The sequence below is a fragment of the Neoarius graeffei genome, chromosome 22, assembly GCF_027579695.1.
Source record: "Neoarius graeffei isolate fNeoGra1 chromosome 22, fNeoGra1.pri, whole genome shotgun sequence".
Classification (NCBI taxonomy): Eukaryota; Metazoa; Chordata; class Actinopteri; order Siluriformes; family Ariidae; genus Neoarius; species Neoarius graeffei.
Genome location: NC_083590.1, coordinates 25575700 through 25600866, shown reverse-complemented (window position 1 = coordinate 25600866; position 25167 = coordinate 25575700).

Genomic DNA, 25167 nt, shown 5'->3' with positions numbered 1-25167 from the left:
AGTATGAAAATACTGCAAATACTGATGCAAATACTGCCCATTGTGTAGTTATGATTGTCTTTAGGCTTGCCATCCTTCCACTTGCAAGTAGTAAGTGATATGCACTGGGATCTCACACACACAGCGGCTCAGTCCCGAATCGTGGCTTGTGCACTTCACTCGCGCGCTGTGTGAGCTGTGCAGGGCCGGAGTGCGCACCCTCCAGAGGGCACTCGCTGTTCAGGGCGGAGTGATTTGGAGCGCAGGATGCCTGCGGAGCCGAGCGTATCCGCGTATTAGGCTTGCCATCCTTCTACTTGCAAGTGGTGAGCCTTGCGCGGCTTGCCATCCTTCTACTTGCAAGTGGTGAGCCTTGCGCATGCCCTAAATGCACTGGGATCATGTTACACGCCGTCTGAAATGCACTGGGATCATGTTACACGCCGTCTGAAATGCACTGGGATCATGTTACGCGCCGTCTAAAGTCATGTGATTAGCGTATCCGCGTATTGGCGTTGCTGTGTGCACGGCTAACGGTTTTAGTGTAAACGCGAATCGTTTTAAGAACGTTAATCTGATGATCCGCTGATTCAACGTAATGTAAACGTAGCCTTAGTTTCTCGGTCGTTAGCCTGTGCTACTTGCTCTCAATAGCAATGGCTTAACTGCTTCATTAGCATTCGCTAACACTGCTGATGAACGACTCTCAGTTAAGCTAGCATTGGCCTTCGAGAAGGTCCAGGGTGATACATTTTTGGTCCCTCCCACTATAAATCAAAATCTGATAGGTTAATTAATCTGTCACTTCCTACATAAACATACACTGCCATGGCCTTCTGTCCCAGCAATGAAATCCGAACCAATGAGTGATCCAGCTCTAAACTCTTCTCATCTCAGCCTCGAGACAACAAACAAAAAATCTCATTGGATAACTCGATTTTAATGTTTTCAGGGCAGTAACCCTTTCATTTCTGAAGAAAATTTGATAGAAAATGAGGCTGAATTAGAAGAGAATAATTATAATGAAATTATGAATGAATGAAATTGAACGTAGCATTTGAAATGCTGATATGTTGGGGCCTTCTATGAACGCCTAGAAGGCCCTGACGGTTCCCCTCTGCTGGAAAGTGAAGAGAATATGCACCAAATTTGATAAATATATATTAATTTTTGATAGCTATTTTGCTAACAAGCGCAATAGTGATAATTTGATCTTGCCATGTGAAGTAAGCTAGGTATTAATAAAATATGATAGAATGCAATGACTACATTTAAAGATATAATGGAAATAAAGACAAATTTCAGCATCTGAGTATTAATAATAGAAAAACTAATGAAGCGAGTGAATGAATCATGAAAAATTCTGGTAAACGTTGAATAAAAACTTCTTTAAAAAAAAAAAAATCTGTAAAACCGTTATTATTCCACAGACTCTCTTCAATGTCAATGCAATTTGTTTACATTTTATTTGTATTGCACCGCACATTACCTGAAAGTAGCTTTACATGAATCCAGATGTAGGCAATATAACTTTCTGCACCTCTCTGTTTAGCAGTTTAAGATCTGAAGATATGCCGGGACACGTGTGTACAAGTGTGTCTGTCTGGGATGCTAATGCTTTCCTTATCTGCCATGGAGTCCATTCTGGCTGATGCTCCGGCATGTCGTGACTGCGGTATGATAGATTATGAAAGTGATCACACTAGAGAAAGGAGCGAGTGTACTGCATCTATGACCTTTGACCCCTGGGGAAAGTTCCAGAGCTCACATTGACCCTGTGACAGCGATAAGCGTGAAAGCTCGGGAGAGAACAGTGCCCAATGTAATCACGTCCACTCAATGTGCTGGCACATCACATCGCATGGAAAAACAAAAATCAATCCATCAGAGAGAGAGAGAGTGAGAGAGAGAGAGAGCGCAAACAACAAGCCCATGGAGGGCAAATGTATTCAGCGCTGGGAAATATTGGACTGCCTAAGACACAATTGAAGATAAATAAGGCAGAGGGGCATGACTTTAAAATAGTATATTAAAGGAGTGCCTGGGGGGATTGAAATCATTGCCTGTGAACCCAATCCTGAAGCGAAATTACAGAGGGGGTAGGAATGATTTCATGCTTCACTGACTTATTTTCCCAACATTTTTTTTCTCCTCACTGTTGGGTTTCTTTTCTGTGCTCGTAAAGCCCCAGGGACGTACGTGTTAAAGTGTAGACACTGAAGGTGAATATGAGCTTACCTTTCAGTGTTTTTTTTTTTTTTCTTTCACTTAAGCGCACGCGCGCACACACACACACACACACACACACACACACGCAGCTCCATGTTCATACCAACCCCAAACAGAAAATTATGCAGGCCTGAGGGGTGAATATTCAAAATTCATTAATTATTCAAAGTATTAATTTGCACTCTGTCAACTGACTATGGATTTCCGACTTCAGAAAGAGAGAAGGTGTCCTGAGGAACGATGAATGCTGTTAATTGTACAAAACCAGTTCAAGCTGATCTCCCCTCCCCTCATCTCCTATAAGAACCTTATGGATTTGAACCCATCTTCCTGATATACAGATGGTTGGCACATTAAAGGAAAAACCAGCATAGTGTCAAAACAGGTTCACTGCATCTTAGCATTGAGTCTAGAAATCTCTGTAATTGTACCATAGCGATCAACACCACGTTTCCAAAAGATATTCCATCATTTGGTGTTATGATGGTGGTGGAGAGTGCTGTCTAAGGGTGTATTCAGACCAGGATAGTTCGATAGTTCACTTGCTTTGGTCCGAACCAAATTTTTTTTTTTTTTTTTTCATTTTGGTGCGGTTCGCTTTCACACTGTACATTTTAGTAAGCGGACCAAAATCTGTCAACAAAGCCATGCGCCCTGAGGTCGTTCAGCTATTGGTCAGAGACGACACGCGCACAAAGCGTTAAGTTCAAAAGTAGTCATGGAGGCTTTCCGTGCTGTTATTCTTTTTTAATGTCATCAAAGCTATATGTTTTTTTCAGTTTTTACTGTTTTCACAATTGTGCGATTACTATGCTGTTGTACAAGTAATTTATCAACGACGACGACAAAGGGCAAGGCGGCTACGGAGGATAGCGCTGATGAGCGCACATTGTGTTGTGACAGTTCTGGCTCTTCATGCAAGTCGCTAGTACCGCCACTTTTTGAAAAAATGTCCCTGATTTTAATGTAGGTCTGACGGAGTTTCTTCACTTTTAGCCGACATTGTTCTGGGGAGCGCGTGAACCCCTTCTCCTTCATTTTCTCACTGAATACAGCAAACACGTCGGCATTTTTGTGTGTTCTCTCCAAAAGCTCAGATATGTGGACATCTGCCCATATATCCACAAGGGTGCGTGTTTCTTCCTCGGCCCACGTTTGCCCCCTACTCATTTTTTGTACTCTGTAGTCTAGCCTACCACTGGTCTGAATGACTGAACGACTGTTGTAAGGTTCCCTTGACAACCGAAACAGTGTTTGCACTTTGCGGTGGAGTGTCAAGACTCTGTTTCCCATAATGCTCGACAAATGACGGAAGCTCCCGAGGTACAAAAAAGCAAAACTGTTGGATTAGATCCGGTCTGCTTTCACACCTCCAAAAGGTCCACACCAGGGTTCCTTTGGTCCGGACCGAGTCCGACCTTGCAGCTCGGTCTCGGTCCGCTTGTTTGGTCCGGACCAGAGTTCGGTGGTTTGTATTCAGACCAACCCAAAAGGTCCAGACCAAGGGAAATTTGGTCCGTTTGGTCCGGACCAAACAACATAGGTGTGAATACGCCCTAAGATGTTGCTCCCATAAGTGTTCAATTCGGTTGAGATCTGATGACTGTGAAGGTCATAGTATATTTAGGGCCTCAACACCAGAGGTGCAAGGCCCTATTGTCTTCTGAAGGATTTTTTTTTTTTCTTCAAAACTTGGCCATTTTTGAGGTGGTTCCCATGAGTGAAAACTCATGAAATTTGGTACACACATCAGTCCTGGCCACTGCTCCTCAAAGATCGAGACTTGGCCCCAGGTGTGTCCTGGGGACTCCATAGCACCCCCACATGTCATTGAGACTTTTGTCCGGTATATAGTTTCACCTATTCGGGTCAAATTTGGTAGGTGTGTGGGGTGCTGAAAGCTGAACAAAACTGTAATGTACATTGTATTCGCCATACTCACCAGGAAGTGGTTTTGTGCATTTTGGCACATGTTACATTTTGATGTTCTCCTCCTAGGCAGTTTGTTCTCCTCATGCCAGATTTGGTATACACTACCGTTCAAAAGTTTGGAGTCACTTTGAAATATCCTTATTTTTGAAAGAAAAGCACTGTTCTTTTCAATGAAGATCACTTTAAACTAATCAGAAATACACTCTATACATTGCTAATGTGGTAAATGACTATTCTAGCTGCAAATGTATGGTTTTTGGTGCAATATCTACATAGGCCCATTTCCAGCAACTCTCACTCCAGTGTTCTAATGGTACAATGTGTTTGCTCATTGCCTCAGAAGGCTAATGGATGGTTAGAAAACCCTTGTACAATCATGTTAGCACAGCTGAAAATAGTTTAGCTCTTTAGAGAAGCTATAAAACTGACCTTCCTTTGAGCAGATTGAGTTTCTGGAGCAGCACATTTGTGGGGTCGATTAAATGCTCAAAATGGCCAGAAAAATGTCTTGACTATATTTTCTATTCATTTTACAACTTATGGTGGGAAATAAAAGTGTGACTTTTCATGGAAAACACAAAATTGTCTGGGTGACCCCAAACTTTTGAACGGTAGTGTATGTAATGTCAAGATGTTGCTGATGTTGAATTGCGAACGGATTTGCGATATCTTGCAAGATATTGAAAAGGCGAAATAATAAATTCATATGTTAAGCCACGTAATTCACCATGCATTGCCTCAAACTTCACAGGTTATAGGATATGATGGCTCTAATGATATCTACATGCCCAAAGTGACCGTAGTATAGCACCACCATTTGGACCTGGACAGTAATGACTGCATTGCCTAAAAACTCCTCACTGGTAGTGTAGATATCAGATACCCAGGCTTTTGTCGCACGTCTCAGATGCTTATGCATTGTACGATGACCACGTGTGATGGGTCGCGGAGCCAGAGGTGCTCGGGCCCTTCATCGCCGCTTGTGGCTGCATTATTTATTTCATTTTTGTCCTCATCAAAGCATTCAGTGAGCCCTCATGCTCTGTGGATGGGGGTGGAATCATCCTGGAAGAGACTGCACTCATTAGGTTATAAATGTTCCAGCACAGCAATAAGAAGAACTTTGAATTAATTTGCAATGACCCTCCCTCCCTTCAAAGCAAGCAAATGGACCCATCCATGCCAGCAAAATGGCATCCACAGCATAAGTCACCATTTTTTACCCCTTTAATTTGTCACCCATCTGTCTATATACTGTATAAGCCAAAATGATCTTGGGCTCACGCTTGCAAGTTTCTGAAAAAATTCACACAGCTCAATTCATATGAAAATGTTATGTTCAGTGTCTTTTTTTTTTTTTATATTATTATTCAGTGCATTAGTTGTTAATGGTACGTAATAAGGACTTTGTAGTTAATTAAATGCAATCTAGCATGACTTTGAGATTAACATAAAGAATGTCAGTTTTAATTTGAGGTCATTTAGATTCATCTTAGCTACAGTGCATAATAATTACAGCCCTTTTTATACATAGTCTGTGCATTTCAAGGCATGGTTGGTCATTGGCCAATTTACTTTCACTGTGGGCAGCTGTGGATCGATGCCTCATTAATTCAAACATGAGACTATACTAAAGGTCCAGAGTTGATTGCAGATGTGGCATTTACAACTGGAATTTGAGGCTGCTGTCTTTTAAACATGAAGAGTGGAAAAAAAAGACAGTGTCAATAATGGAGGGTATCATGGGGCTAAGAATATCAGAATAAGGAGCATCAGATTCAAAACATTAAGATCAGCTGCTTGATTTTCAGCAGTTTGTGCTACAGGAGCTCTTCTGTAGGATTGGACCATATGGGCTAGCCTTTGTGCCGTATGCATATCAATGAGCCTTCAACGCCCATGCCCCTGTTGCCAGTTCACCAGTTGTCATTCCTTGGACCACTTTTGTTCGGTACTAACCACTGCATATCAGGAACACCCCACAAGATGTGCCATTTTGGAGATACTCGGACCCAGTCATCTCGCCATCACAATGTGACCCTCGTCAAAGTCACTCAGATCCTTACGTTTGCCCATTTTTCCTGCTTCCAACACACCAACTTTAAGAACAACTTTAAGAACTCTTGCTGTATAATATATCCCACGCCTTGACAGGTGCCACTGTAATGAGATAATCAATGTTATTCACCTGTCAATGTTTTGAATTTTATGGTTGATCGGTGTTTGTGTGTGTGTCAGCGGGAAAACACTGGGAGTGACATCATTGAAGTGAAATATCAGGAAATATGTCCCTCAGATCCACAATGTATTTCATATGAAAAATGCGAGTTTTTCAACATGAGAAGATAAACTTCATATCTTCAAGTCAACGTGTGTGTGTGTGTGTGTGTGTGTGTGTGTGTGTGTGTGTGTGTTTTAATTATATAGACACATTCACTAAGTACGCTAATGTATAAAAACTATTCCTCGATTTCCTCATGAGTGAAGATACTGGAAGTTATTCTATCCACATTCATTGGATATGAGCAATTGTGCGCTCTGATTGGCTACTCTACTACTAGGCTATCAGCTCATATGCCGTGAGTAGAAAAAAACAAAATGGCGGCGCGTGTTGCTGAACCATCCGAGGACGAAATAAAAACTCAAAAACAAAACCCCAAAAAATACAAAAAAGCAACAAAATATGGAATGAAAGTATTTGATGGTAAGAACAGATCTTTTTTTTTCCCAATAATTATTATTATAGCATTTTTCATAAATTGCTACAGTCATTTCACCGGTTTGTTTACATTCTAAGCAGAAATTATTTTGCCGAAGGTTTTGTATGTTTTTATTTATTGAATTTGCAAAAAATAAAAATGCTCTTTCTCAAAATCCAGTGAATGTGGATAGAATAAAACAATTATTCCACTCAATCTCGTCTTACATGGCTTGGCGCTACACGCCTCGTCGGCTATCAGCTCATGTACGACTTGATTTCATTGAATTACTGTTACATCTGGGACACTGAGTAACATATTTATTTTGTATGAAAAATGAGTGGTATATTTCCCAGTAAAACACATGTCTATATACTTAAATATATACATATGTATGTATGATAAGGAGTCCAAGAGAGCAGAATTGGCTGGATCACATGTATCTGAGGAAACCTGCTCTAGCCTTCACCTTTCCTAATTGTTAGCTGTTGCATGATCGTGCAGAATTACAGTGGGATGGAATTGGCTTGAACGAAGTACAAATAACAATTATTCTATCCTTGTGCCATATTGTTTTGTTGTAACCAAAATATCTCATCTCATTATCTGTAGCCGCTTTATCCTGTTCTACAGGGTCGCAGGCAAGCTGGAGCCTATCCCAGCTGACTACGGGTGAAAGGCGGGGTACACCCTGGACAAGTCGCCAGGTCATCTCAGGATTGACACATAAACACAGACAACCATTCACACTCACATTCACACCTACAGTCAATTTAGAGTCACCAGTTAACCTAACCTGCATGTCTTTGGACTGTGGGGGAAACCGGAGCACCCGGAGGAAACCCACACGGACACGGGGAGAACATGCAAACTCTGCACAGAAAGGCCCTCGCCGGCCACAGGGCTCGAACCCGGACTTTCTTGCTGTAAGGCGACAGCGCTAACCACTACACCACCGTGCCGCCACCAAAATATCTGTACTAGGTATAATAGTACAGCATTGCCAGAGAGCTGTGTGATGCCCCAGAAACTCCCTGACTGGATTCAGACGTGGAGTGAAAATGTCGAAAATCTCCCCCAACTCGATGTGATATTTGCTAGCCCAGGGCTACACGGACAAGATGGCTGAGGTGACCCTGAAAAGGTGGAGTGAGAGGAGGAGGAAGGGGTGAGGACGTAACCGGGAGGGAAATTGGAGGCAAATTTCAGAAAACATGTCCTGAACCAGCACTGTCACCTCGCAGCAAGAAGGTCCTGGGTTCGAGCTCAGAGGCTGGCGAGGGCCTTTTCTGTGCAGAGTTTGCATGCTTTCCCTGTGTCCGTGTGGGTTTCCTCCGGGTGCTCCGGTTTCCCCCACAATCCAAAGACATGCAGGTTAGGTTAACTGGTGACTCTAAATTGACCGTAGGTGTGAATGTGAGTGTGAATGTTTGTCTGTGTCTATGTGTCAGCCCTGTGATGACCTGGTGACTTGTCCAGGGTGTACCCCGCCTCTTGCCCATAGTCAGCTGGGATAGGCTCCAGCTTGCCTGCGACCCTGTAGGACCGGATAAGCGGCTACAGATAATGGATGGATGTCCTGAACTAGGATTGGCACAGTGAGGATTACAGACTTGCCTTGCTAGCCTGGTCTGTTAGTGATAAGGGAATTGCAGGAATCTAATCCATCAGTTAAAAGTCTAGCTCAAAGAATTGTCACCTTTTTAAAAGCAATTCATCATCTTGAAAAGGTTGTATCGGCCACTGGATCTGAATGAAATATTATATACGCTATTCATGACTAACCGTATAATCCAACCTTGAACCAGGGCTGGAACCAATTTATAGGATGGCATTTGAGAATCACACAGGAACCTGAGATTACACACATCATGGGTTCGACATTTTCCATGGACATTACATGCATTCCTCAATACTACAGCTTGCCGATCTATCTACATTTACACACTACCCTGGCGGACTGACAACCTTTTTTTTTTTTTTTTTTTTTTTTAATTTGTCCCTCTTGGTCATTTAACCTCCTTTTTACCTCAAATATGTTCAGTTTTGACATTTCTTTTGAGAATTTCAGGGCCACAAATCCAATCTAATCTAAGCGCTCATTGGGAAATCAACACTCTTCTCAAACACTCTTCATTCTCACACAGTATAGAGTATTCATAGCATTCTTCATCAGTTTATCAGGAGAATTGTAATGTTCTCACCTTGTTGTAGAGTTTCTGTCTTTTGAAATGGACAACTGGGACATTTGGTCAACTTTCTAATTTATTAATTAGACATTAGATTTCAGGCTTACTGATGCACTGCAAGAGCTTTTTTTGTTTGTTTTTGTCCCTTACCTGTAAAAGACTTGGTGTAATGTATTTCCACTGAGTTATTTCACAATATTTATACTGTTAATTATTATACATACAGGACACTTATTTTTCAATGGAATAAAAACGTGTGTTTTATTCCTTTCTAGTGGGTTTCAGTCATTTTGGTTTGATAGCATGCAATATTGTTAGCATATCGCTTATCCTACGTGTATTACATCACTCTGTATTACCAATGGAGAATGAGCGTTGAATATGGTTTACGATATTGCATGGTTGTCAAGACAACATGACGTCACACATCGGAGACGTAAAACTTCTGTGCTAGCGATCGACTTTGACAATTTGTAAACAAACATGGCCGCCAGGTTCGCGTCATTAAATATGGAAGATTTTGAGAGAATTTTGAAAGAGAAAGAGGTGTTGAACACCTGAAAGGAATGTGTATGTATAATGATGGCTTTTTGTTGTGGCATATCAGATTTATTACTCAACACCAACTAATATATTTAAATATGCGCTGCTGAATTCTCCAGTATGATTGGTCAGAAGATGAGGGCTAATAATGTACAAAAAGTTTCACATCCATTCTAATGTTATCACTTCTAAAGTGAACTCTTAATACATGCCAAAAAACATGTCATTCAAGAAAGAAATCTCTGTGCTCATTGTTGGTGAAGATTTTGTTAGGAGATATTTTGGCAAGGGTCTTCAGGACTGCCTTCTGCTTTCTCAGTAAGATTGCAAATTGAAGGCATGTTTTTTTTTCATTAGAAATGAGTATATTCGAGGGACGGCACATGTAGGACGGCTTGGAGACAAAGTGAGAGAGGTGAGATTGACATGGTTTGGACACATACAAAGGAGAGAGCCAGGGTATTTTGGGAGAAAAACGGTGGAGATGGAGTTGCCACGAAAAGAGGAAGAGCAAAGATGAGATTTATGGATGTGGTGAAGGAGGACATGAGAACAGTTTGTGTGACAGAAAAAGATACAGGAGATGGACGGACATTATCTATTGTGGTGACCTCTAACAGGAACAGCCAGAAGAAAACAAGAAGAAGAGGAAGTGTTTTATTTGTTTGTTTGTCTTAGTAATTTCAAGAAATAGAAGAGGTTGGTGAAGGGATGACTATTTTTAACTCCTACAATCTAAGCTGTAACAGGAAATAACTTGTCACAGATATTCCACAACATTAAGTTTGCAGAAGCAGTTAAAGTATATGATGTGTCATTCAGTAATAAATTTAAATATTACAATATTTAGTAAATTGCTGTAGAATAAGAGGAATAGAACACTCCAGGACACTGTCACTCTGGGATGAATAAAACAAGATGGGGCATGCTGCTATAGGTAAATAATCAATGATTGGGTGGTGTGATGCCCTGAAGTTGATCATTTCCCACCAGTGGCATGCACCGTCATGTTTTATTGCTTATTTATATCTACGTATTTAATACAGGGCGGCACGGTGGTGTAGTGGTTAGTGCTGTCACCTCACAGCAAGAAGGTCCGGGTTCGAGCCCCGTGGCCGGCGAGGGCCTTTCTGTGTGGAGTTTGCATGTTCTCCCCGTGTCCACGTGGGTTTCCTCTGGGTGCTCCGGTTTCCCCCACAGTCCAAAGACATGCAGGTTAGGTTAACTGGTGACTCTAAATTGACCGTAGGTGTGAATGTGAGTGTGAATGGTTGTCTGTGTCTATGTGTCAGCCCTGTGATGACCTGGCGACTTGTCCAGGGTGTACCCCGCCTTTCACCCATAGTCAGCTGGGATAGGCTCCAGCTTGTCTGCGACCCTGTAGAACAGGATAAAACAGCTAGAGATAATGAGATGAGATATTTAATACAACAAAGACTGCTGGATCAAGCCAAGATCCTGGGGGGGGTGAATATTTATGCAACCAATAAACAACAATTAGAACAAGCATTTGCATTACAATAAAAATATTCTGACCATTAAAGTGTTGAACATATTGTGCAATTCCATTTCAGATTTGTTGAATGAGATGGACATCGCCTTGCATAAGTATTCACCCCCCCTTTGAACGTGTGTGTGTGTGTGTGTGTGTATATGTATATATATATATATATATATATATATATATATATATATACACATACAGTGGTGCTTGAAAGTTTGTGAACCCTTTAGAATTTTCTATATTTCTGCATAAATATGACCTAAAACATCATCAGACTTTCACACAAGTCCTAAAAGTAGATAAAGAGAACCCAGTTAAACAAATGAGACAAAAATATCATACTTGGTCATTTATTTATTGAGGAAAATGACCCAATATTACATATCTGTGAGTGGCAAAAGTATGTGAACCTTTGTTTTCAGTATCTGGTGTGACCCCCTTGTGCAGCAATAACTGCAACTAAACGTTTGTGGTAACTGTTGATCAGTCCTGCACACCGGCTTGGAGGAATTTTAGCCCATTCCTCTGTACAGAACAGCTTCAACTCTGGGATGTCAGTGGGTTTCCTCACATGAACTGCTCGCTTCAGGTCCTTCCACAACATTTCGATTGGATTAAGGTCAGGAGTTTGACTTGGCCATTCCAAAACATTAACTTTATTCTTCTTTAACCATTCTTTGGTAGAACGACTTGTGTGCTTAGGGTCGTTGTCTTGCTGCATGACCCACCTTCTCTTGAGATTCAGTTCATGGACAGATGTCCTGACATTTTCCTTTAGAATTTGCTGGTATAATTCGGAATTCATTGTTCCATCAATGATGGCAAGCCATCCTGGCCCAGATGCAGCAAAACAGGCCCAAACCATGATACTACCACCACCGTGTTTCACAGATGGGATAAGGTTCTTATGCTGGAATGCAGTGTTTTCCTTTCTCCAAACATAACACTTCTCATTTAAACCAAAAAGTTCTATTTTGGTCTCATCCGTCCACAAAACATTTTTCCAATAGCCTTCTGGCTTGTCCACATGATGTTTAGCAAACTGCAGATGAGCAGCAATGTTCTTTTTGGAGAGCAGTGGCTTTCTCCTTGCAACCCTGCCATGCACACCATTGTTGTTCAGTGTTCTCCTGATGGTGGACTCATGAACATTAGCCAATGTGAGAGAGGCCTTCAGTTGCTTAGAAGTTACCCTGAGGTCCTTTGTGACCTCGCTGACTATTACACGCCTTGCTCTTGGAGTGATCTTTGTTGGTTGACCACTCCTGGGGAGGGTAACAATAGTCTTGAATTTCCTCCATTTGTACACAATTTGTCTGACTGTGGATTGGTGGAGTCAAAACTTTTTAGAGATGGTTTTGTAACCTTTTCCAGCCTGATGAGCATCAACAACACTTTTTCTGAGGTCCTCAGAAATCTCCTTTGTTCCTGCCATGACACACTTCCACAAACATGTGTTGTGAAGATCAGACTTTGATAGATCCCTGTTCTTTAAATAAAACAGGGTGCCCACTCACACCTGATTGTTATCTCATTGATTGAAAACACCGGACTCTAATTTCACCTTCAAATTAACTGCTAATCCTAGAGGTTCACATACTTTTGCCACTCACAGATATGTAATATTGGATCATTTTCCTCAATAAATAAATGACCAAGTATGATATTTTTTGTCTCATTTGTTTAACTGGGTTCTCTTTATCTACTTTTAGGACTTGTGTGAAAATCTGATGTTGTTTTAGGTTTTAGGTCATATTTATGCAGAAATATAGAAAATTCTAAAGGGTTCACAAACTTTCAAGCACCACTGTGTGTGTGTGTGTGTGTATGTGTGTGTGTATATGTATATATATATATATATATATATATATATATATATATATATAATTACACACACACACATTCCCCCCCCCCCCCCCCCCCCGCAACTGCAAATACACACAAGATCCCCCACCACTACCACCACCAAGGGGTGTGTGTAAAATATATATTCATGCATGCCAGAGTGATCATAAAGCCACCTTAAGGTGGGCACCCCCGCACCTTGCCTGATATAATTTATAAAAAAAAAAAAAAAATCATTTGAGCACTAATGACAGCTGGATTTGTGTGTGAAATCAGCAGGAGGGTAGCTTGTTGAGGTGGAAAACAACAAGTGTTATATCTTCCTTCTCCTGGATTGCATATAGGAATGGAAAAAACAACATGAAGTCTTATTTCTATGCTAATGCACTTTGAAATTTGACATATAATTAAATTCGTAGATAATTAAGCTTACACATATTTTCAGGGAAAACACAATTAAACAGCCCCATCTGGTTATTATAAGTGATACCCTGTCTTTCATAATTAATATTTTGTTTGTCATGCACATCCTCTGCACCTCCCTGCATCTGTCATCATTTGTGAGTGTGCATGCACGTACACACACAAACACACACACACACACACACACACACACACACACATCTAAATATACTTCTGAAGTGTTTAAGTGCTTCTTCTTCATTCAGACTGCATTCACCATAACATCAAACACTTTTTTTTTTTTTTTTTACAGTGAGCTTCACCTTTTACACATGTATTTTATAAGCTTCAGAGATCATCAAACTGAGCTGCATGTGCTGCGGTTTTAGCATTTATTACAAACCATAACCTATCAACAGTGAATGTTTTTAAATCGGAACAACGTCCAAAAATAGTAAATAAATTCCTCCTGATAAAAAAACAAACATCATATCAACACATTTTAATCTAGAATTTAATCTACATTTTAAGAATTTTAATCTACATTTCCTCTAGAAATGATGACGTATTACAACAAGAGAATTAATATAAACTTGAATTACAGCCTGCACCACTGTCAGAGCTGCTGTTCTAGAAAATAAATCGACACCAATTGACCAATCAAAATCCAGAATGAAACGGCTTTCAAATTATTCTAGTTAAATTAGCTGCTATAAATCGTGTTGTTATACACATTTAAATTTACAGCCAAGACAAATCTTTAATGATAAGAAATCATCATATGCAATTGAAATGTATCTGAAAAAATATAAATATTCTGCTCAGCCATCATTTATTACACTTTTTCAAATTGCTATGATAAAGTGCCATACAGTTAATTGAAATATAGACTCACTGGCCACTTTATTAGGAACACCTCTACATCCACCTGCTGTTTGATGCGGTTCTCTAATCAGCAGATCCCTTGGCAGCAGCACAATGCATCAAATCATGCAGATACAAATCAAGAGCTTCAGTTGATGTTCACAATGTTCAAACATCAGAATGGGAAAACATTGTGATCTCAAGGTGTGACTTTCACTATGGCATGGGTGTTTTGGTTTGAGCCCGATGGACTGGTTTGAGTATTTCAGAAAGTGCTGGTCTCCTGGGGTTTTCACACACAACAGAATGGTGTGAAAAACAAAAAACATTGAGTGAGTGACTGGTCTGTGGGTGGAAACCAACACCGTGTTGATAAGAGAGGTCAGAGGAAAATGGTCAGATTGGTTCAAGCTGCCAGAAAGGATTTAGCAACTCTTTACGACCGTGCTGAGCAGAAAAGCATCTCCGCATGCAACAGCAGAACACCATACTGGGTTCCAGTCCTGCAGCCAAGAACAGGAATCTTAGAATAAAGAACAAGTTCCTATATTATAATGATGCGTGTATATTTTTCCTGCTGCAGTATTTGATGACTTCAGGTTAATGAAGACTGTATATTCTACTAGAAATTGAAGTCAAAGACAAATACAGTGGTGCTTGAAAGTTTGTGAACCCTTTAGAATTTTCGATATTTCTGCATAAATATGACCTAAAACATCATCAGATTTTCACACAAGTCCTAAAAGTAGATAAAGAGAACCCAGTTAAACAAATGAGACAAAAATATTATACTTGGTCATTTATTTATTGAGGAAAATGACCCAATATTACATATTTGTGAGTGGCAAAAGTATGTGAACCTTTGCTTTCAGTATCTGGTGTGACCCGCTTGTGCAGCAATAACTGCAACTAAACGTTTGCGGTAACTGTTGATCAGTCCTGCACACCGGCTTGGAGGAATTTTAGCCCATTCCTCCGTACAGAACAGCTTCAACTCTGGGATGTTGGTGGGTTTCCTCACATGAACTGCTTGCTTCAGGTCCTTCCACAACATTTCGATTGGATTAAGGTCAGGACTTGGACTTGGCCATTCCAAAACATTAACTTTATTCTTCTTTAACCATTCTTTGGTAGAACGACTTGTGTGCTTAGGGTCATTGTCTTGTTGCATGACCCACCTTCTCTTGAGATTCAGTTCATGGACAGATGTCCTGACATTTTCCTTTAGAATTCGCTGGTATAATTCAGAATTCATTGTTCCATCAATGATGGCAAGCCGTCCTGGCCCAGATGCAGCAAAACAGGCCCAAACCATGATACTACCACCACCATGTTTCACAGATGGGATAAGGTTCTTATGTTGAGATGCAGTGTTTTCCTTTCTCCAAACAGAATGCTTCTCATTTAAACCAAAAAGTTCTATTTTGGTCTAATTTTTCCACAAAACATTTTTCCAACAGCCTTCTGGCTTGTCCACATGATCTTTAGCAAAGTGCAGACAAGCAGCAATGTTCTTTTTGGAGATCAGTGGCTTTCTCCTTGCAACCCTGCCATGCACACCATTGTTGTTCAGTGTTCGCCTGATGGTGGACTCATGAACATTAACATTAGCCAGTGTGAGAGGGGCCTTCAGTTGCTCAGAAGTTACCCTGGGGTCCTTTGTGACCTCGCTGACTATTACACGGCCTGCTCTTGGAGTGATCTTTGTTGGTCGGCCACTCCTGGGGAGGGTAACAATGATCTTGAATTTCCTCCATTTGTACACAATTTGTCTGACTGTGGATTGGTGGAGTCCAAACTCTTTAGTGATGGTTTTGTAACCTTTTCCAGCCTGATGAGCATCAACAACGCTTTTTCTGAGGTCCTCAGAAATCTCCTTTGTTCATGCCATGATACACTTCCACAAACATGTGTTGTGAAGATCAGACTTTGATAGATCTCTGTTCTTTAAATAAAACAGGATGCCCACTCACACCTGATTGTCATCCCACTGATTGAAAACACCTGACTCGAATTTGACTTTCAAATTAACTGCTAATCCTAGAGGTTCACATACTTTTGCCATTCACAGATATGTAATATTGGATCATTTTCCTTGATAAATAAATGACCAAGTATGATATTTGTGTCTCATTTGTTTAATTGGGTTCTCTTTATCTACTTTTAGGACTTGTGTGAAAATCTGATGATGTTTTAGGTCATATTTATGCAGAAATATAGAAAATTATAAAGGGTTCACAAACTTTCAAGCACCACTGTAAGTTGAAGTGCGATATCATTATTTCAACCTAATAACTTTTGATTCCTCGATGAATTTCACAATGGTAATGGCAGCAATTTGACCGTTTAAATTTGACACACCATGGGCGGCACAGTGGTGCAGTGGTTAACATTGTCGCCTCACAGCAAGAAGGTCCTGGGTTCGAGCCCAGTGGCCGACTAGGGCCTTTCTGTGTGGAGTTTGCATGTTCTCCCCATGTCCGCGTGGGTTTCCTCCGGGTGCTCCGGTTTCTCCCACAGTCCAAAGACATGCAGGTTAGGTTAACTGGTGACTCTAAATTGAGCGTAGGTGTGAATGTGAGTGTGAATGGTTGTCTGTGTCTATGTGTCAGCCCTGCGATGACCTGGCGACTTGTCCAGGGTGTACCCCGCCTTTCGCCCGTAGTCAGCTGGGATAGGCTCCAGCTTGCCTGCAACCCTGTAGAACAGGATAAGCGGCTACAGATGATGGATGGATGGATGGATGGATGGATGGAAATTTGACACACCATGGATGGCACAGTGGTGCAGTTGTTAGCATTGTTGCCTCACAGCAAGAAGGTTCTGGGTTCGAACCTCATGGGCGACAGGGGCCTTTCTGTGTGGAGTTTGCATGTTCTCCCCGTGTCTGTGTGGGTTTCCTTTGGGTGCTCCACAATTCAAAGATGTGGATTAGATACAATACCCAACCGCTGGGATTGTACATGCCAGTGTATATTTAATGCTGGTCCCAAGCTCAGATAGATTGGGAAGGGTTGTGTCAGGAAGGGCATCCAGTGTGTATAAAAATTAAAAAATAAAAAAAACGCCGATGCCAAATCAAATTTGTGAAACAGACCCACTGTGTTGACCCCTAATGGGAGCAGCTGGAAGAAGAAGAAATTTAACACACCATACCTGAACGCAGTTAATAAAATTACCAATCATTCAACGTATACCAGGTGATGTCCCCCCCCCCCCCCCCCCCAATCTTCAACTTTCTGGTTACAGTAAGACTCAGATTCTTGTTCTTGAATATCAGGAGTGGAACCCAATGTGGTGATCTGCTGTTGTAGCCCATCCCCCATAAGCATCAATGTATTTTGCATTCGGAGATGCCTTTCTGGTCACCACAGTTGCAAAGAGTAGTTATGCGAGTTACCATAGACCGCTCACTGGGTTTTTGTTTGTATTTTCATTGTTCTGTGTAAACTCTAGTGACGATTGTGGGTGAAAATCCCAAGAGTTCCGTATTTTCTTAAATATTTCAGCCAAGCCATCTGGCACCAGCAGCCATGCCACGTGTCAAATATTTTCCCCATTCTAAAGTATGATGTTCATTATTAACCACATTGACCCGTATTATGCATTGTGCTGCTGCCACATGGCTGGTTGATCGAATAATTGCAATGAATGGGCAGTGGCACAGGCATTCCTATTAAAGTGGCCAGTAAGTGCAAGAATTTTTTTTTTTCACAACTATTGGTTCAAGCTTCCATCGTATATCACTAATGGGTTGCGTTATTAAACTTTCTGCAGTCTTCTATGCTCGAGCCTGCAGCCACACAACACCACCTACCTTGACAGTCCCCCCAGGGGAGAATAAGCTTTTTCACACTCTCTCACCTCTGACAGTGCTGATCAGCCGTGTTTATTTCTGCAGGTCCGTGACACACAGCCCACAGATTTGACAGTCTCACTGTTCACAGTGCAGAAGGCCACTGGACTCTGCATCACTTTTAATATTCTCTCGGTTTCACCTGCAGCATTGGTACAGTAATGAACTGTTTTAAATGTATAGTTTTGTCAGATTGCAGGCTCGGGCTTCTCAGAAGACCTGGTCGGTGCCTGATTGGGACTATTTGAAAGCATTAAGTGTGTATTTACAATGTGCATGCGTCAGAATGGGAAAATTTCAAACGCTCATGGACTGAGAATTTTAAAGTTGAGTGCACCTGCTCTCTTTTACATTCAGATTAGTTTTATATGCATAAAAATGTATGTGCAGGCACATCTGCATGTATTTTTGACATTGGTGTAATGTATTTGTATGTGTAATGCTGACACTGTTATTGAGTTATGTATTCAAGATTAATATGCAATTCCATGTCTTACATTAATGCCATTATTTGTGCTAGTATGCATAAAATTGATGGAATAATGTGTATTTGTATGTGCAAAAGCACGTACACATCATTGATTTAATGATGTGTACATGCAGGCTGAATATTAAGGGAATATTATATGTCTAAAGCTTGTATAACGGTATGAACCTGAAACACTGATATGAAAGGCCTATACGTTTAAAGGTCTGATGACACGTTTTTGACATCTTTGGTGATGTTTTATAACATAAAAAGTAATTCCTGATGATCCATATATTAATTCACGAAGGCGCCTATTTTACAAGTTATGATGATAAACGCGGCTATTTGGGCAAATTTGACAGGGCTGCAGCACCCAGGAGACGAATGAAGAGGAGGGGCTATATGACGTCAGCGAAAGGATCCTTCCTCCTCACTTACCAGTTTGTTTTTGATGCGACAGGTGTTCAGTTTGTCATTATTAGTATTATTATATATATATATATATATATATATATATATATATATATATATATATATATATATATATAGTTATTATGCCTTCGCGTTGTGTTGCCGGCTTTTGCTCCAAAACCCACAAGGAAGGGGTAAGTTTATTCAAGTTTCCCAGAGATCCCGAGCTGCATGCGAAGTGGGTGAAGCAAGTCAGGCGCACTCGTGACAAGTGGGATCCCTCACCAACATCCGTCCTGTGCTCTGAACACTTCGATTTGGATTGTTTTGACACCCTTCCCAGCTTAAAAGAATCTCTTGGGTGTTCAGTTCAGCACAAACGTGTGTTGCTACCATCAGCAGTGCCTACAGTATTCCAGAGGGGGTCTACTAGTAGCTATGCCGGATCCAGCAGTCGCCTGGGACAAGGCGACTCCTCCAAAGACAGTCCTCCTGTCAGAACATGTGTTGAGAAACGACATAAGATAAAGGTACGTAGAGCTATAGAGTGCTCCGACATGATGCTAAAAATAGTAACACTGTGGTCTGCGCGGCCATCTTGGAAGTGACTCGCTCCAGAGTGCTCATAGAGTACACATCATAGAGTACACATTCATGATAATCATAAATGTAATCATAAAGTCGGCATGATATCAGTCATGTATTTGCTTGTGAAAGCTTGCGGCTTTCATGTAACTGCTGCCTAGCAACGAGAAGCAAAGGGTAAAGAGGGTAGGCTATCATAGATTCTATTCGGAAGAGATCAATACATGATTGCTTAAAAATTAGGTATTTTAACAATTTGCATCTGTTTTGTGATTATCGTGACACTTGTGTGTTATATAGAACTGTATGTCTTATCAGCACATCGAAGATCTTCCACCGGAGGCTTTAGCAAGTACTCGTAGCAACACTACACTTTACCCTTTGCCATGCGTTGTTAGGGAACGGTAGCAAGTACCCCGATGACCGACTTCAAGAATATGTAGAAAAAATGTAGAAATTATACTTTCCAAAAGTCATTTGAGCTTAGTGTATTGCATTTCCATTTATATTGTAGGTTCTTGCTGATGTTTTTGCGGAGTATGACGCAGCTGCTGAATCAGAAGCTGCAGAGTTTGTATGTACTAGTTGTGAACATTCACATTATTATCAATCTCATCTCATTTATTTAAAATCAGATAAAATCATTCCATCATGATCACTGCTTAAAGTACCAGTATTTGGTTGTTCTTTTGTTCAGAGGAAGAGCTAGCACTAGAGAGTTCACCGGTGTTTTCATGCGCCATTTCCATTGAGTAGAACAGCCAGTGAACCGCAGCGTGTTCTTCCGCTGACGTCACAGCATGGCCGCGAGCCACGGACCCAGTTTTCTTGCGCTGTGCAATTAAAAGTTGGATATTCGTGTAACAACAGCTTCTTTTCACGTAATTATAACAGAAATCTAACATGTTTGCCATGTTGTATAGTTTATTTAAGAAATTGCATAGAGTCATGTTCGTGTCATCAGACCTTTAATGCAATTATATGGACTCGGACTCGAAGTATTGATGTAATGGTCAGTACCATATGTGGTGTTGATCTATAGGTATCATGCTGATACAATAATGTGTACTTGTTTGTGTAACTTTAATGTAATTGTGGCCGTGTGTCCCTGAATTGTTGCTGGAGTGATATGGGGCATACCTTGTATGTTTTCTGTCCCTAAACAAAACCATCTCATATTAACTCAAAAACAGTTTCAGACTGTTTTCAAAGTGTTGTATTCAATGCAAGTCAGTGCCTTTAGTTAGAAATTTGCATCGATATCTGCACAGGAAGAGATCCATGTATTCAAAGGCAAGTTATGTACAGTAGGTGTCGTATTTAGATGAGGTTGCCAAATTTATCTTGTGTAGTAACACAGGATACAGGTGTTGTTGTGGTGTTTTTTGTTTTTTTTTTTAATTGCAGTCACACAAACACTGACCACAAGCGGCTGCCTGAATTTAAGCCTGAAAATAAAAAATTATCAGGGGATAGAAAATGTGAACTGAAGGGTGAAATGGTTGTGTGTGTGTGTGTGATATAATGAGAGAGAGAGAATATTCCATGGTTCACAAAGATATTAAGTTTATCTTCAAATGGTGAACATATTCATAAGTGAGTAAAGTGAACAAATGAAAATATTTTCAACATGAGAAGATAAACTTGTGTAATGTAATGGTGTAATGCTCTTTATATTATATGGACACATATTCTCTCTCTCTCTCTCTCACTCTCTCTCACACACACGCACACAAAAACAACCCAAGTTAATCAAAAGAATTTTAATTTTGAACCAGTTCACCATTTTGACAACACACATCTAGTCAGCGGACGGCACGGTGGTGTAGTGGTTAGTGCTGTCGCCTCACAGCAAGAAGGTCCAGGTTCGAGCCCCGTGGCCGGCGAGGGCCTTTCTGTGCGGAGTTTACATGTTCTCCCCGTGTCTGCGTGGGTTTCCTCCGGGTGCTCCGGTTTCCCCCACAGTCCAAAGACATGCAGGTTAGGTTAACTGGTGACTCTAAATTGAGCGTAGGTGTGAATGTGAGTGTGAATGGTTGTCTGTGTCTATGTATCAGCCCTGTGATGACCTGGCGACTTGTCCAGGGTGTACCCCGCCTTTCGCCTGTAGTCAGCTGGGATAGGCTCCAGCTTGCCTGCGACCCTGTAGAACAGGATAAAGCGGCTAGAGATGATGAGATGAGACATCTGGTCACTGGGAAAACACTGGGAGTGACATCATCAGAGTGAAATATCAGGAATTATTATACATACAGGACACTTTTTCGATGGAATAAAAACATATATTCTATGCCCTTTTTAGCGGGTTTCATTCATTTGGTTTGATAGCATGCAATATTGTTAGCATATCGCTTATCCTACATGTATTACATCACTGTATTACCAATGTAGAATGAGCGTTGAATATGGTTTACGATATTGCATGGTTGTCAAGACAACATGACGTCACACATCGGAGATGTAAAACTTCCGTACTAGTGAGCGACTGTGACAATCTGTAAATAAACATGGCCGCCAGGTTTGCTTCATTAAATGTGGAAGATTTTGAAAGGGAGACACGAACACCTGAAAGGAATCTGTATGTATCTCGTCTCGTCTTCTTCCGCTTATCCAGGACCGGGTCGCGGAGGCAGCAGTCTAAGCATGGAAGCCCAAACTTCCCTTTCCCCAGACACCTCGGCCAGCTCCTCGGGAAGAACACCGAGGCGTTCCCAGGCCAGCCGAGAGACATAGTCCCTCCAGCGTGTCCTGGGTCTTCCCCGGGGCCTCCTCCCGGGGGGACATGCCTGGAACACCTCCCCAGGGAGGCGTCCAGGAGGCATCCGAAAAAGATGCCCGAGCCACCTCAGCTGGTTCCTCTCGATGTGGAGGAGCAGCGGCTCTACTCCGAGCTCCTCCCGAGTGACTGTGCTTCTCACCCTATCTCTAAGGGAGCGCCCAGCCACCCTGCGAAGGAAACTCATTTCAGCCGCTTGTATCCACGATCTTGTTCTTTCTGTCATTACCCAAAGCTCATGACCATAGGTGAGAGTCGGAACGTAGATCGACCGGTAAATTGAGAGCTTCGCCTTTTGGCTCAGCTCCTTCTTCACCACGACGGACCGGTAAAGCGACCGCATCACTGCGGAGGCTGCACCGATCCGCCTGTCGATCTCACGCTCCATCCTTCCCTCACTCGTGAACAAGATCCCGAGATACTTAAACTCCTCCACTTGAGGCAGGACTTCTCCACCAACCTGGAGAGGGCAAGCCACCCTTTTCCGGTCGAGAACCATGGCCTCGGACTTGGAGGTGCTGATTCTCATCCCAGCCGCTTCACACTCGACTGCAAACCGCCCCAGTGCATGCTGAAGGTCCTGGTTTGAAGAAGCCAACAGGACAACATCATCCGCAAAAAGCAGAGATGAAATCCTGTGGTTCCCAAACAGGATTCCTTCCGGCCCCTGGCTGCGCCTAGAAATTCTGTCCATAAAAATTATGAACAGAACCGGTGACAAAGGGCAGCCCTGACGGAGTCCAACATGCACTGGGAACAGGTCTGACTTACTGCCAGCAATGCGAACCAGACTCCTGCTCCGTTCGTACAGGGACCGGACAGCCCTTAGCAAAGAGCCCCGAACCCCATACTCCCGAAGCACCCCCCACAGAATACCATGGGGGACACGGTCGAATGCCTTCTCCAGATCCACAAAGCACATGTGGACTGGTTGGGCAAACTCCCATGAACCCTCGAGCACCCTATGAAGGGTATAGAGCTGGTCCAGTGTTCCGCGACCAGGACGAAAACCGCATTGTTCCTCCTGGATCCGAGGTTCGACTATTGGTCGAATTCTCCTCTCCAGTACCCTGGAGTAAACTTTCCCTGGGAGGCTGAGAAGTGTGATTCCCCTATAATTGGAGCACACTCTCCGGTCCCCTTTCTTAAAAAGAGGGACCACCACCCCAGTCTGCCACTCTAGAGGCACTGTCCCCGACCGCCACGCGATGTTGCAGAGGCGTGTCAACCAAGACAGCCCCACAACATCCAGAGACTTGAGATACTCAGGGCGGATCTCATCCACCCCCGGTGCCTTGCCACCGAGGAGCTTGCAAACCACCTCAGTGACTTCGGCTTGGGTAATGGACGAGTCCGCCTCTGAGTCATCAGCCTCAGTCTCCTCAGTGGAAGACATGACGGTGGGATTGAGGAGATCCTCAAAGTATTCCTTCCACCGCCCGACAATGTCCCCAGTCGAGGTCAACAGCTCCCCACCCGCACTGTAAACAGTGTTGGCAGAGTACTGCTTCCCCCTCCTGAGGCGCCGGACGGTTTGCCAGAATTTCTTCGAGGCCGACCGATAGTCCTTCTCCATGGCCTCCCTGAACTCCTCCCAGTTCCGAGTTTTTGCCTCCGCAACTGCCCGAGCTGCAGCACGCCTGGCCTGCCGATACCCGTCGGCTGCCTCAGGAGTCCCGGAGGTCAACATGGCCCGATAGGACTCCTTCAGCTTGACGGCATCCCTTACTTCCGGTGTCCACCACCGGGTTCGGGGATTGCCGCCACGACAGGCACCGGAGACCTTGCGGCCACAGCTCCGAACAGCTGCGTCCACAATGGAGGTAGAGAACATGGTCCACTCAGACTCAATGTCCCCCGCCTCCCTCGGAAGCTGGGAAAAGCTCTCCCGGAGGTGGGAGTTAAAGACCTCCCCAACAGAGTGCTCGGCCAGACGTTCCCAGCAGACCCTCACCATACGTTTGGGCCTGCCAGGTCTGTCCAGCTTCCTCCTCCGCCAGCGGATCCAACTCACCACCAGGTGGTGATCAGTTGACAACTCAGCCCCTCTCTTCACCCGAGTGTCCAAGACATAGGGTCGGAGATCAGATGACACGACTACAAAGTCGATCATCGACCTCCGACCTAAGGTGTCCTGGTGCCACGTGCACTTATGGACACCCCTATGCTCGAACATGGTGTTCGTTATGGACAAACTGTGACTAGCACAGAAGTCCAATAACAAAACACCACTCGGGTTCAGATCGGGGAGGCCGTTCCTCCCAACCACGCCCCTCCAGGTGTCACTGTCATCGCCCACGTGAGCATTGAAGTCCCCCAGTAGCACAATGGAGTCCCCAGTCTGAGCACCCCTCAGTACCTCTCCCAGGGACTCCAAGAAGGCCGGATACTCTATACTGCTATTTGGCCCGTAGGCACAAACAACAGCAAGAGCCCTCTCCCCAATCCGAAGGTGCAGAGAGGCGACCCTCTCGTTCACTGGGGTAAACTCCAACACATGGCGGCTGAGCTGGGGAGCTATAAGGAAGCCCACACCAGCCCGCCGCCGCTCACCACGGGCGACTCCAGAGAAGTGGAAAGTCCAGCCCCTCTCGAGGAGCTGGGTTCCAGAGCCCAAGCTGTGCGTGGAGGTGAGCCCGACTATCTCTAGCCGGTACCTCTCAACCTCCCGCACAAGCTCAGGCTCCTTCCCCCCCAGCGAAGTGACATTCCATGTCCCAACAGCCAGCCGCTGTGTCCGGGGATCAGGTCGTCGAGGCCCCTGCCTTCGACTGCCACCCAATCCACACTGCACCAAACCCCTACTGCTACCTCTGTGGGTGGTGAACCCACAGGAGGTCGGGCCCACGTCGCCTCTTCGGGCTGAGCCCGGCCAGGCCCCATG